Source organism: Cyanistes caeruleus, chromosome 11 (assembly GCF_971803275.1).
Source record: "Cyanistes caeruleus chromosome 11, bCyaCae1.hap1.1, whole genome shotgun sequence".
In the NCBI taxonomy this organism is placed as follows: Eukaryota; Metazoa; Chordata; class Aves; order Passeriformes; family Paridae; genus Cyanistes; species Cyanistes caeruleus.
Window position 1 is genome coordinate 4,319,033 of NC_141711.1, and position 14,365 is coordinate 4,333,397.

The window sequence follows — 14,365 nt, forward strand, 5'->3', positions numbered from 1 at the left end:
TTTAATAGAAAACGGAGTTTTCATTGAGATGCATATTTCCTCTCCCCTTTGAGGGAGCAGAAACTGTTTGTTTCTCCAACTATCCTTTAATGTTTGTTTGAAAAATATGTAACACCTGAGAATAGGAACAGCTTGGTAGGGAAAAGAGAGAAAAGCCATTGAATCCTGACCACTGCATCAGCTCCTTGGTGGGAGCCACAGCCTGGGTGCCTGGGGTGTCTCCCATCCCTGCAGCCACACACCCCACTACCTGCAGGAGTTTGGTATCTCATCATGCACACTCTTAGTGTGCCACTGGAACACAAAAAGAAGAAGGGACAAGCCCAGACAAGAGAATGAAGACATGCAACCACAGCTCTTGTGAATGAACTTGGTTTTTTTTTTGCCAAAAGGATAAGTATTTTTGGCTCAAACTCAAATATCATAACAAAGAATTTTGTTTTGGAAATGTCATCAGGTTGGCTTTTTTTCCAAAAACCAGATTTGAGTGAAGAAAGCCCCTGCTTTCCACCTTCCCAAGCAAGGCAAAACTGTTGGCACTCCAAGTTTCTATATTGAAGTTGCTTCTACTCCCTTAGCAGACCAAAACCTTGCATGGTGTATGGAAACCAATGGAGCATTCAAACCTAGAGAACATCTGGTTTACAATATTTTCTTCTTGCTTTTTCATGGTTGTGTTCCTGGAAGCACATTTGGGTCCACAAGTGTGGGTGTGCACGTATGTCTGTTCTTATTTATTCTAAATATAAACTGTTTTCTGAAAGGGCATTATTCATAGACAGATGAAAGAGCACTGTCCTTCTTAGAAGTCTGAAAACCTGAAGTTGACACTGGGTGCCATATTGGACTAAAGCAAAGTGTGGAAAGAGTGTTCTCCAAATTCTGAGAGAGTCCTGGTTGGAAAGTTATGGGTAATAAAAAAGATCCCAGCTTTGCTGCTTCATTGAATCCCCAGTTATACATAAAGCAGATGTCATCTTTGCAAAATGCAACGTGTAGGCAAAGAAACTCTATCAGCCAGTGACATCTGAGAGTGACATTGCTTTGAAATGCACCTTTCTATCTGTGTACACACAAAATTATGTGTGCTCACACACACACAGTCTATATGGCTTAAACACAATGATTTATTATGATTTTTTCCATCAGAAGCCAGATTTGACTGACCATAGAATTCATACAAAAAAAAAGACAAAAGAAATGTTTTATTTCAGGCTGAGCTGATGAGTGAGTCTGCAAACGAAAACACCACAAAATCCAGTTTCAGCCCAACAATCTAAAGAGGCTCTATTATTATGATCTTTATTTTCATTATTTTGTGGGCAAGGTATGAAGCAAAATAGCTGTGTCTGTTTAGCTGCCTGAACAATAGAAAAGTTTATGCAGCTCCTGAGCTGAAACGTTTTTGACAGTTTTCAATTTTAGTTCTTTTGATTTGGTAAGAAATCTGCAAAAATATGATTTTGAAAATCACCAGTTTCATGCTTTATTCCTTTCTCAAAATTAGACTATATTGTCCAACTCCTCTTCACTTTCTGTGTCTGAGGGAATCCTAGAAAATAGCTGGGAAGAATCAGTGCTGGGCTGTTGCTTAGAAACTGCCTGGGTTTCTATAATATTGCCTGATGTAATAGTTATATTGCCCACTAGCATCTGTTAACAAGCAATACAACAGAATCCACAGGTACCAATAAAGAAACAAACCTGGAATTCATTACTTTCCTTGAAAATTCATCAGTGCTTTTTCTAGCTTGGCAAAGTGTTTTTCTCAGGTGCTAATTAATAAAATAGGAGATGTACTGCCTCTACATATATCTATTTTATTTAGATTTATTTATTTTGCCCCAGGGAAAAGATGTTGTTAAGAATGTAGTGTGTTAGTATAATTACAATTTTGCAATGCCATAGAAAGGTATGAGGTATGAGCTGTGGTTCTGTGGGATTTTCTTAGCTGAGAGGTGTAGTGGGGCAATATGACCATTTTCTTAATGTGTTTTAAAGAGAAGTAATATGTGTGCCTTTGTCAAATCAGTAGGACAGGACATTTCTGATGAGTGCTATTAGTAGACTCTCAGCAAAGCCCAAGCAACAAATGAACTGCCTTACCTTAGTAGTGTCAGCATTCCCAGATGATCTAGGGGTGTAAAAATAGCAGATGCAAAGATGGCAGCAATGGGATGGACTCCACAACCACTCACATGAAAATGATGTACTTCTATATTTAAAAAAATTAAAAATCAACATTTAATGTACAACAGTGAAAGTTTCTCTCTTAAGAACAAGGACTACAATTTTTCCAACAAAAGCCAAGATGCAAGCTCACATAATTGCTGATGCTGGGTATGAGGAAAGCACCTGAAAGTTAAGTGAACTGGCAACACTTCCTCAGCCCAAGCCCCAGCACCTCATTCCTCACCTGAGTGTGACCCAAAGCCCAGCACAGCTGCTGGATACACACCTGTTCAGTGCTCTGAAAAGTCCTATGGCCCTGCCAAATAAGAGCTGTTTTTCACTTGTGTACACTGTCCTTAGAACACACACTTGCTCCTCACGTGGGAGCTCCACGCTGCCGTGGGTACAGCTCCTTTTGGAGGCTCCTGACTCAAGAGCTTTTACAAGCCCACCCCCAGCAACTGGCTTCCTGCATTTAGAGGAGATATAATAAAATGATTGCAGCCCAACCCTCAGTTATTAAATGTGGGGGAAAGCACAGGAAGAGTTGTAGAGGAGAGGAGACTCCGTGACTGTTACTTTTGGTAAGTAAATCTTACGGGAGCGCGGCTACTGCTTAGATGGATTACATTTGGCTCTATCTGGGGGCCTAGATTTGTGAGGGAAAACAGTTTAAACTCCTGGTTTGCCATTCCACTTGTTCTCAGCAGGCAGAGGAATTGTGTTGGAGTAGAGCAAAAGCTGAGGTTGTTCAGCGACAACAAACGCGGGGGTGGATGCTCATCGCCAGGCGTGGGGATTTGGGAATGCAACTCACATAAGTGTTAATGGGAGCTACACGCGTAAATCCCTGCCCTTCAACATGATAATACATAATATACCCCTTAATTTTTAATTCACCAGGGTCTCAATTTTAAAGCATTTTCATATAGTTTGTCCTAATTATAATCATTTTTAATGACAGCTTAAAAATTTCACATGACTGTCTTATCACATACGGTACTTAATTTCTCAAGTGAACAGTTTCCATGTGGTGTATTCTGGGAATTTTGAGAACTAAAACACTAAGGAAAAAGCTGCTTTGTATAATCAAATGAGATGTTATTATTCCACTATGTTTTATATACACTGGAACAGAGTGTCTCACAGTAATGGTGACCATTTTGAAAAGTACTTAAAACTGAGACAATTTTTTGGTTTGGAACATTATTGGCTTAATCTCAATCTCATGGACCAGGGCTTCTGGTCTACTTCTCATGGCCAGTATTACTGTAAATTAGTAGGTAATTATTAGTTAGTTCAGGCTTTGGGGAGGTTTCAGCCTATAAGTAATTTTTCATTTCCTCTAGGACTTGATAAACTCTGAATATACAACTACAACATCACTATTTTCATATTAATATATCATCAGGATATTAGCATTATATGTTATCTCATTCTATGATAATATACCTATATATTATTATATTATTATATATAGTAGATAATGCATGTATTTGTAATATATTAATATATTAATTATTATATTTATTATAATTATAATTATTATATTGAAGTAATAACTCTCACATTGAATTGGAAGGACAAATGGCCAAGTTTAGAGTACAGCCACACACCCCACATCAGATGTTGGCCTTGCCTTCAGCATCTCAATGAGCAGGTAAACCAGAAATTAATGGAGTAGCTGTCCTGCATCCCACAGGATACACAGAGGACCATGTGCCATGAGCCCAGCATCCAGAAACATGCCAAGGATCTGCCTCACCATTCCATGGTGCACAAAGCATCCCTGTACCACCCTACTGGAACTCAACCACAATAGCCACAGCCACAGAATTACACCACCAACTGCTGCATGTGCCATTTGCAGCATTTCCCTGCTCTTCAGCCAGGCCTTTTGAGTTCTCTTATTTCAGTTTCTTCAACTAATGGTTTTCTAGTTTGCCTTCATGTTGACTAAACCAAGTCCTGTTTTATTTTTAGCTCTTTGCTTTCAGAGGGAGCAATATATTTTTTACTACTTACAGGTATAGAAAGGGCCACTGCCAGAAAATACATGATGAAATAGCAGGCAAAGATTTCAAAACCCACCTATGTGACTTAAAAACATAAGTGCTATTTTCAAGAATGATGGAGGGCTTAAACACCAAGTACCATCTTTAGTAATAAATTTTAAAAAGTAATTACCTACCTATAGAGAGCACCTTTGACTAAAAGAAAAATTCTCTACAATTAGCATTAGTAATTAATAATATTTTAAATGTTTGATTTCAGCTGTGCTCAAGGAGTCATTTGTTTAGTCATGGGAGAAAACACTCCTGTATGCCCTGAGGTTACTAGATTTCTTTGAACATTTTCAATTCTGAACAATTTTGGAGTGCAAATAAGACTTGGACTTTTGTCATGAGACTATTCTTGAAAAATTTGCCTGAAAACAAACTTTGTCCTGCAGTTAAATTTTGGATATGTCTACCTTGCTTTCCATTAGGAAAGAAAGGAAGTGGACTTTATCTGAAACCACACAAAAATGTTGGACTGCACTAGAATGTCTACGTCCATGTTTTATATATATCCTCTAATTACTGAACAACCATGACTATAGAGGGGAAATAACTTGCCAAATTAGTAGCCTTCAAACTGTCTCTTTTTATAAAGAGTAAATGATAAAAAGAAATGTAGCACTCATTTGTTAGTCATTTTTATGGGTAGCTTTAATCCGTTTTGTGCATAGACTCCAGTTGTTGGTATTGTTTCCACTAAAAGAAAAATAATTTGGCTGCCGCTGCAACATTTTAAGCTTTCACTGTTACTATAAAAACAATCCCCAGGAGATTTTTTTTTTTTAGTCTCCTTGTATTGCTGGTTTGCAAGGACTTAGGAAGTAAAAGTTTAAAACAGCCTGGTAACAGACAAATCACTTTTAAAAGCCAGCATTGTACTGGCCTGGGAGTGTTACAGGAAAAGCTACTTTAAAAAAAAAAAAAAAAATAGAAAATGCAACAGTACAAAAGCTAAGCAAGCCTAATTATTTTTTAAACAAATATATGGAGGTCATCTAAACTATGAATGCATGAGAGGCCTTTTCCTACATGTGAATTGTCAGATCCATGCTGGATAGGCATCCAGGCAGAGCTGGGCTTTGTAATGCTGCTCCCAGTAGGAAGGCATCTCAGCGTTTGAGTAATGTACTTTAAAACAACAACGTACTTTTTCTGAACGCATTAAGGGTGAAGTTTTCAAACTGGGGTACCTAAAGATAGATCTGTCTTGTGACAGCACAGAGCTATCTCTGGTCAAGAGTTTTGGTGTAGCCTGGGGCTTTTTGGGTAGGTGTGTTAAATAACAGATTTTCAGCGACTGCAGCTAAAACTTTGTGATTTTCTAATTTTGGTGGAGAGGTTTGTCTGTAATGAAAGTGCTGCCTGAGGTCTTCAAAATATTTCAAATAAATAGACAAGGCTTTTCAGTGGAGTACAAGAAAGAGAGGAACGAAAGTCCCACTGGGATTTAAAGAGATTTGGGTGTTCAGCTCCTACAAACTCCCTCGAAAATCCCAGTTCTCTTTCATAAATGACGGCTGAATCTCGACAGATTTGGTGGTTCATTTTGGCTCATTGTCTGCATCCGCTCAGGCTGGAAGCTGGCCCGGGAATTTCGTTAGACCATGAGAAGTTTCCAGGAGAGTTTTCAGCTCTTGGTTCCCAGGTATCTGAGGCTCTGCCACTTCCACTTCCCCCAGCCAGAAAACGCAGAGACGTGCAACCGTTTGCAAAAAAGTCTGCCCAAACCCTTTCTGAATCAAAGGAATATTCATGTTCTGGATCAAAGACTGGGGGAAGGATTTGACTAGCTCCTGCATTCTCTGTCCTGTGCTGCCAATGTCTGGTCCTAAATTATATCCATTGGCCAATGCAGAACACCTTATTGAGGTTATTTTTTAGCGCAAGTAAAATAAATAGTATCAGGTTTTGATCCTTAGGAGGAACCACGCAAAACCGTTCTTTAGCATATCTTGTTTTTAAGACTCCAAGTCTCCATTTTCAAATCACTGGGTCTAGAGCCAGGCTCCAAAATATATCTTGACGCATGCAGCCAAGCAATCATCTTTCTATGGGAAACCGCTGAGCACCTGCTGCTGCTCCTCCTGACGCCCTTCTCATGGCAAAGTCACTTCTGCACGGGCCAAGCACCTCCATCTGGCCTCAAAGAACTTTCCAGAACCTGAGAGCAACTGAGGAAGGCCCAGCCCTAGACATCAGCATGGATGCCTTAAGCTGGGGTGGCTCTGGGAGCTCCAGCTGCGGTCCAGGCACGCAGCTAGCGCAGAACAAAAAGACAATCACTGTGTCAGAGGGCTCACACTGGATGTGCCAGACTCCACATTACACTCTCAAAAGGCTAAAACAACGCTCTGGCAATTAGCACGTGTAAAGCCCTCAGCTATTTATATCCTAGGAAATAGCTTGGATTTTATTATTTTTGGGTTAAGCCATTCCAAACGGCAAAGCAGCAGTTATTTGTCTGCCATCTATTGATGTGCTGTCTTGATCTCTAATCGAGGCCGAGGGGGATACATTTCCACCTTTAATCCTTCAAACTTTCTAATGCTTTCATGTACAAATGTATACAGTAACTTGGCATTAGCATTCCACAAATATGCAAATTGTCTGTCAGATTGGACAGGCTGCATGCATTTGAAGTTGTGTTGACAGCCTACAGAAAAAAGACATTCTCAGCTCAAACATGAACAAGATGTTTATATCCTTTTTCCCTAAAAACATACATTTTATGTTTTAAGCAGAGATGGGAGCAAACTGCAAAATTTGGATCAAGACATCTTTTGCACCCATAAAATTTGGGGATGTCTGCATCAGGGGATTTTGATTCAGCTGGCTCTTGGAAAGGGGAAATTCAGCTCAGATCTGGCTTATGTTCCAGCCTTCACAAAATACAGTGGGAATTTGCACATGAGCCTCTGTTTCCAAGTAGGTTAACGCATAAAAGAAGCAGCTCAGAAGGTGTCATTATACTCTTGTGAGCTTTGCAGTTGGTGGCAACAGCAGTTACCTGACAAAGTACCATCTTGCCAGTCAACAGAAAAGGAAGCTGTAGAGCCCAGCATCCTTCCTGGCCCAGGGAAAGAGAACCAGAAACAGCAGTGGTGGGAACTCATGGAAGGTTTTGTGGGGGGCACTGGTAGGTACAGATACAAAAGGCCAGGGTAGATCAGTCTAGGCATCCACCTCCAGAATTCAGCCCCTCAGAAGCTCTCACCTGGGGGCTGCAGAGTCCTGCAGACCCTCCAACGGTATCAACACATGTGGGTGTCTGTGTGAACCCAGATTAACTTGTATTCTTTTTTAAGCATAATGCCCCATATCATGCAGACCCATAAAATCAAGGTGTTTATCTCCCTGACTTCAACAGATTTCACAAACCAAGAATTTTGACAGCAAATTGTCAATTTGACAAACAATTGTCTTCTTTGACTATATACTTCTAAGTATTTTAATTCAAACAGATTCAGTATGCAATCTTAATTAACCACTTTTCTAGGATCCCTGCCTTGAAATGAAGGACTGAACTCTCCCCTTTTCTTCCAGTCTACCATGAGGGTATAGCAAACTAGATGTCTGTGGCTCTGGCATATTGTCTGCTCCAGTGGAATATTATCCTAAATTGTGACTCAACATAGGAAAAAAATTCTGTTTAATAAGTGAATGCATTGAGAACTGTGATTCAGATGAAAACCTTATCTAACAGATGTATTTTGACACCCTGCATCTGGACATCCTGTACAAACCATCACGAGGTCTGGAGCAAATTTTTGGTACAGAGGCTTCTTCTGAACCTCAATGAAAAATTAGTTTCAGTGGTAAGGATCCACTGAAGAAAGCAAGAAATATCCCCATGACGTCAAGGCCCCAGGAAGCTAAGGAATCTGTGAAGTAATGAGTCTCTTTGGAGCACAAGTTGAAATTCTGTCAATTAAAAACCTTTCCTGTAGCAAACCGCAGATGATTTGAAGGAGTGGAAAGTTGACAGAGGGAAGGTTTAGAACTTTAAATACATTTTATAGAAAACACTAGAGCTTTCCTTACTTCACTGTCAGAAGACTGAAGGGAAAATGTTAGACTTGGGTTCCCCCAGCATTCACCAGCTAATTTCCCGTGGCTGTACAAGTTGGGCATGCCCGTGACACCGCAGGAGTGTGGTACCAGCTACCTTGGCTCCTGCTGGAGCTCCCTGGGGATCCACTCTTTACCGTGCACTTCCCACAAACCCAGCCCTAGCAACCTCCTGACTCATTCTCATTTGCAAAGCCTGTGCTTGAGGTTTTCCATGTGGCAGGGTGTATTATGAAGCCATAAGAGCTGTGGACTCACTGGCTGCCTTTTGGTACACACGCACTCACCATTTTCTGGGTCATATTCCAGAGCTGTCTGCTGAGACACTGAGCTCTGGCCAAAGACCCTCACTTCATATTCCACCTTGGTGAATGCCAGATAGCTGTTAACTTCATCAGACAGGCAAAATTACTATCACTAGCCCATCAAGTACAGAAATAGGGTCACTTCATATTTCCCCAGAGAGCCCTGGGAGTCTGGAGCTGCTCAATGTGCCCCAGAGCAGTGGGGGAGCTTGTGAAGCACATGTTGGATTTATGGAATTCAATCTTAAGTTATGCCAACCCATATTTTAGCAGCCATTTCAGAGGCCTAATTCTCTTGTATGGGTACGGATTGTTTGCCAGCAACAACAGCGCTGAAAAGATCGGCAGCATCCGATGGAATACCTCCAAAGAATGTTCTTCAATAGCTTCCCAAAAGTAAAGGACAACTGGTGCCAGAAGAATGGCTTAGAATAGGAATGAGAAACCTAGCTGTAAAGAACAATAAGTGTATCAAGAGCCTGTTCTGACAAAAAGGGCATAATCACTTGCAAGATGAGGCCTCGGCACTGCTGCGGTGCCGGTGATTCGTGTGGTCTTCAGGAGAGTTGACAGCAGGAACTATGCCTTTGCTTACTTCATGCAAGTAGATAACTTAGTGAGAGTGGAGAAATCATTTGACAGAGGCCAGATTCAGAAGGCATCTGAAATGTCTTTCTTTAAAGATAATCATGTTAGGAATCAAAAGGGGTCTAATGTTAGAGACTTGCCTTTCAAATGCAACAAATGATTATACCTGTCAAGATTTATGGACAGATTTATTTATGTTGACAGAGGGACCACTAATAGTTTGACAAATGAGAAGTCTTGACAGATACAACAGATATGTTCAAGTATATTTCCTCCTGTTTGAAATAGGAAATGAGTGAGTTATGACAAGCCTGTAATGTATATTGATATGACTTTTCCTAGGCTCCTTCTACAGAAGTAGATGCATTCTACAGTGCTGGATACTGATCTGGAAAGCCAGTTATGACCCTAATCACCAGTGACCCTCTATCTTCTTCCATCAAGAAAGTATTTAAAATGGCTAATTTAGAGAAAACAGGAAGGAAAGCTTTTCCAGGTGGTGCTCCTGGATGGAAAACTTAACTTGCAAAGTAAGGCAAGAATCTAGAGGAAAGAAATATTAGGAGCTCAGAAAGCTGTTTATTTAGAATAATTGCTAGCCAGGGATTTTCCATGTAAATTCACAGCAAAGCTAATACTTCTTTGCAGCACAGAATGCCAGGCATCATTGTACCATCGAGGCTTGTGGTCAGCTCCACAGCCAAGAAAGATCTATCCCGAGGACTGCTGCAGTCCTACAGCAGGGAACATTTCCATGCTAAAACCCCAGGAAAGGTATAGAAAAGCTATCGCTATGCATTAGCATCTGATCAAAGGCCAGTCCAACAAACAAGACACCAACAGCTTCAATGGACTTTGCCTCAGGCTCCAAGATCTTTTAGGAGTTTTATGTAGGAGCGTGCAACCATTACATCCCCAGCTGTGAAAGACAGAGCAACCTGTTAAGTGCTGCTCTACCATGCAGCAGCCTTTAAATGCTACTTTTATTTAACAGACAGTGACTAACTCCTCATTTAAGTACAAGAATTCCAGCCTTCTCACAGCGTGGAAGCTCTGGACAATGCAAGTGAGAAGAGACTGGAAGGAGAATCCCAGTTCCTTGCTCCAAAGAGTGCCATCCTCTCCAAACTGGGAGTGTGGTAAACTTTGATGAAGCAACACTTGGTACCAGACCAGTGTCTGTCATTTGCTGTTGGTTTGGCTGCCAGACCCACATTTTCAAACAACAATGGGACAAATTACCACGTCCCCCAAGGCTTTGCAGCAAACACAAACAAGCAATTAAACAAACAAGTGCTCTTGTCACTCAGCAATTAAAGCATCTCCTGATCCCTTAATAAAAGCTGATCAAGTTTCCACATATTAATGTGACTTTGCACACTCGATCAGTTTATGGCATTAAGATCCCATCCTGTGTCTTTGGCCGATTAAAGTCAATCTGGATGCCCTCCCTGGAGATCCCCCCCAGGAAGGGGTGGGAAATAGCCATTTTTGAACCAGGAGTATGTCTGACATCGAAATGCATTTAAGTAAAGCACAATGGGTAATGTTGTTCATGCAAAAACATTTTGGTGTTTCAAAAAACCATTAGAGGGCATCAAGGGAGGACTGGAGTTCTGAAAAAGAATGAACCTTGACAGGCTAAACTAACTATTACTCTTTCACCAGCATACTCACTTGCCTGGAAAACTCCAGAAGGCCTATTAATTATTTTGGGGTTGTTCATGGAAGTCATCTGAGCTGGAAATTGCCAATTGCATCAGTCTGTGACATTCCAGGGGCCGACAGTGCCATCTCCTTCATATAAATCTGTTAAATTACTAATATACTGAAGTATCTCAGCTTAAAACCCACTCTTGGTCTCCTTTATCAATTTTACATTTGGTTTTCTCTGAGGTTGAAAAACAAAGCACACCCCAAACACTTACCTCCTTGCCAGTCATTTTGTGCACGCTGTTCTTTGTTTAAAAAAAAAAAAAAGAAAGAAAGAAAGTCTGCTCTGTAATTACCAGACACAGCCGTGGGAGTGGTTAATCTTTTAAAGCAACATTATGAATTATAATACCAAGTGTATACTTCATTGTGGTAATCCTGCAGTAATGCAAGCAATATTAGCATGTTCAGGGAGGCAGAGTACTGCCAGGGGACCAGGGATGCTTGCAGGAGAAGAAAAGAGGAAGATTTCACAGTAATGAAAACGATGTTGTGTTTAGTCCCACAAGCTAAAAACAAACTAAATATTTATGATAAACGAAAAGAATAAGGAGGATTATGGTGTCATTCACTGTAGAATAAAATATTACCTAATCTAAACATTTACATAAATAGCAGAAGGATAATGCATGCTGAATTTAGATGGTTCAAAGAGAGGAGGAAATTAACTGTAACAACAGCGTAAGTGTTGCTGTGCACAGTGCTGGGTGCTCCTGGGGCTCCTCACCTCTCTGTACCACAGAGACCAGCACCGTGGTGACATCTGGGGCTACCAGACCCCTGATTAGAAAGAATGGAAGACATCTTCCTGCTCTGTGCTGGAAAAGCATCCAAGGAGCTTTCTGGTATAGACCTCTGCCACCTGAAGTGAAAAACATAAAAATAAAAATTACATTACCTGATAGTGCTGGCAGGCTCTAAGGGACTACCCCAACAGGAGATGGAAGCAGCTGAGATGGCACCAGAATTCCACCCACATCCCCAGGTCCACCACTGCTGAGCACTGATGGCAGCTGATCCGTTTGCTCTGCCACATTTTTTTGACCATTTGTCTGCCCAGTGTCTCAAGCATGGCTCCAGTCAGACTGAAAATCCTCATCTGGATGGAGCTGTCGGGCTCAGCACCTGCCCCTTCCTGCGCTACCTGATGGGCAGAAGCCACCAGTGCTCAAACTTCAGGCTCTCCTCAGGACACAAAACTTGAGTTCACATCCCTCTTGCATGAAAATAGCTGTTAGAGCATTTGTGTCCCATGCTAGCTTCATCTAGACTTGCTTGCTCTCCATCCCCATGAGCCTTTTGGGACCCTGGCAGTACCTCAAGTCCCACTGAAGCCTTTGGGTTTGTTTTGGGCCAGATGTCTGTAGGCAGATAACTCCCTCCAGGATCATGGCTAAAGCCTTCTGAATGCAGAGGCGATGCCATTTAACCACATCTTTCTGCAACTGAAGCTGAATCATAGCTCTATTTAAAATCATCTTCGTTTGAGTCCTGAGTTCATTAGTTAATTATATAAAATTTCCAGTTGGAAACACTTATTCTTTTTTGTGTTTGGTTTGTATTGTGAAGTAGAAAATAATGCATACAAGGGAATAAACTATAAAATTTTTCAGATATTAGGTAACATCTGAGGTAGTTTTTGTCAGCATCTTAAAGAAAATAGTCAAGAGTAATGATATTTCTGAAGAACTGGAAACCCCCTAGAGAATCCTATTGCAACATTATGATTCTCCAATAGTATTTTCAAAACAATTCAGCAAACTTATGAAAACAGGTTTGTACACAGTATTTTATAAGGATCAGTCTACAAAAGTAACCCTGTAGAAATAGCATTGTAATACAGTACATACATCTGAATATTCAGCAAAATGGATCATTTAGAACCACAGTGGCACTTTTGGATTGAAGAATGCCAACATGAGGGAAGACACTGAGCCACTCTGGTGCTCTCCCAGACCTAACTCAAAGCCCATAACTGAGGCTATTTTGCAAAGGGACCCAAACTGGGATCCAAGGCAGAACAAGGCTGTGCATTTAAACACGGGTGGTAAACTGCTGTGCGACTGTTTGAGGGAGAATTGATTTTCTTCTGGTTGAAATGTGCGAAGATCCCGTGGTTTATCCGAAGAAGTAAACCTAAAGATAACAGTTTGGTAACCCAGGGTGATGTTTACAACTGTACTGAATGTGACAGCTTTCAAAGTATTATGTATATTTCTAAGGCTGTACATGTACAGCTCTGACAGCATGTCAGTTATAATTCTTGTAAAAAAATGGATGTAATTTATTATGGTTCAAATATAGAATAAACTATATAAATGCTTCACCATAAAATACTAATTTCCTCATTGCTGAGGGGCTCATCTGCATTCTAAATAGCAGTAAAGATGTTTTAATTGAATAAGTTTTTCTTCCATTTTCCTTGTCAACATGACTGGCTAGGGTTAAAATAGATGCAGAGAACCGAGGAAATCTCTGAACAATAAAGAAAATCTTAACCACAAACAGGACAACTGTGCTACCAGAAGTTAGGGGTGATCTGGGTTTTCGTGTTATGGGGGGGCAATGTTGGAGGTTGCTCATGTGTGATTGATGGTACTTGTGAATAATACCAGTTGGCAGACATTAGTAACACTTTGTCTCACTTTTTGCTCAGTTGTTCACTTTTCTGCATTTGGCATGTTTTCATGTTTTTAATAGGAATTTTTCAGTCATGCATCCTTGACATGAAATAGCATGAAATGTGATGCCTCCGATTTTGAAGTATTTCCTCGCTGGCTGTATATGACATTAGTACAAAACTTATCATACGGAATTATCATCTTTGAAAGTAGCTTGCTTTTCAAGCTCCTTTATTTCCTCATCCCAGGCACTGCAGAGAAATTTGTATGAATATTTTGCACTTAATTCTAATTTCATCCTAATCTATAGCCAGAGAAACTTCACTAGACTAAGCACTGGATTAAACAGGGCTAGGATTCAAAATTATCTCTCCGGTTGAACCTTAACATGAATATTGAAATTAACTGCTGCAAGACTTAGCACAGGGAAAAAATGACCAGAAGAACTAAAAGAACTACTTGCTTTTATTTTGTAGTGAGTCATCTGTAATTTTTTACCTATCATTTGATTATGTACACGGCTTTTGCATAACGTGAAATCTAGAAATTAAGTTTAAACATATGTATTTATTTTACTGTGAAACTGCATCCAGGCCCATCCACTGAATACTGAGATTTTCTAAAAAGCTATATGATTCTTAGTCTTCCTGGCATTCATCTTTGATTGGGCCCATGAGACTCTGAATATTACATCCAAACACAGATGATACAGACTTAGGTTTGACCACTGACATAATTAAGCATCTTTAACATCAAATATTTTGTAAGAAAACGGATACAAAAATATTCACCTACTTAAGCAGAATTTGCACCGAGGAGTGACATGGTTCCACAAAAT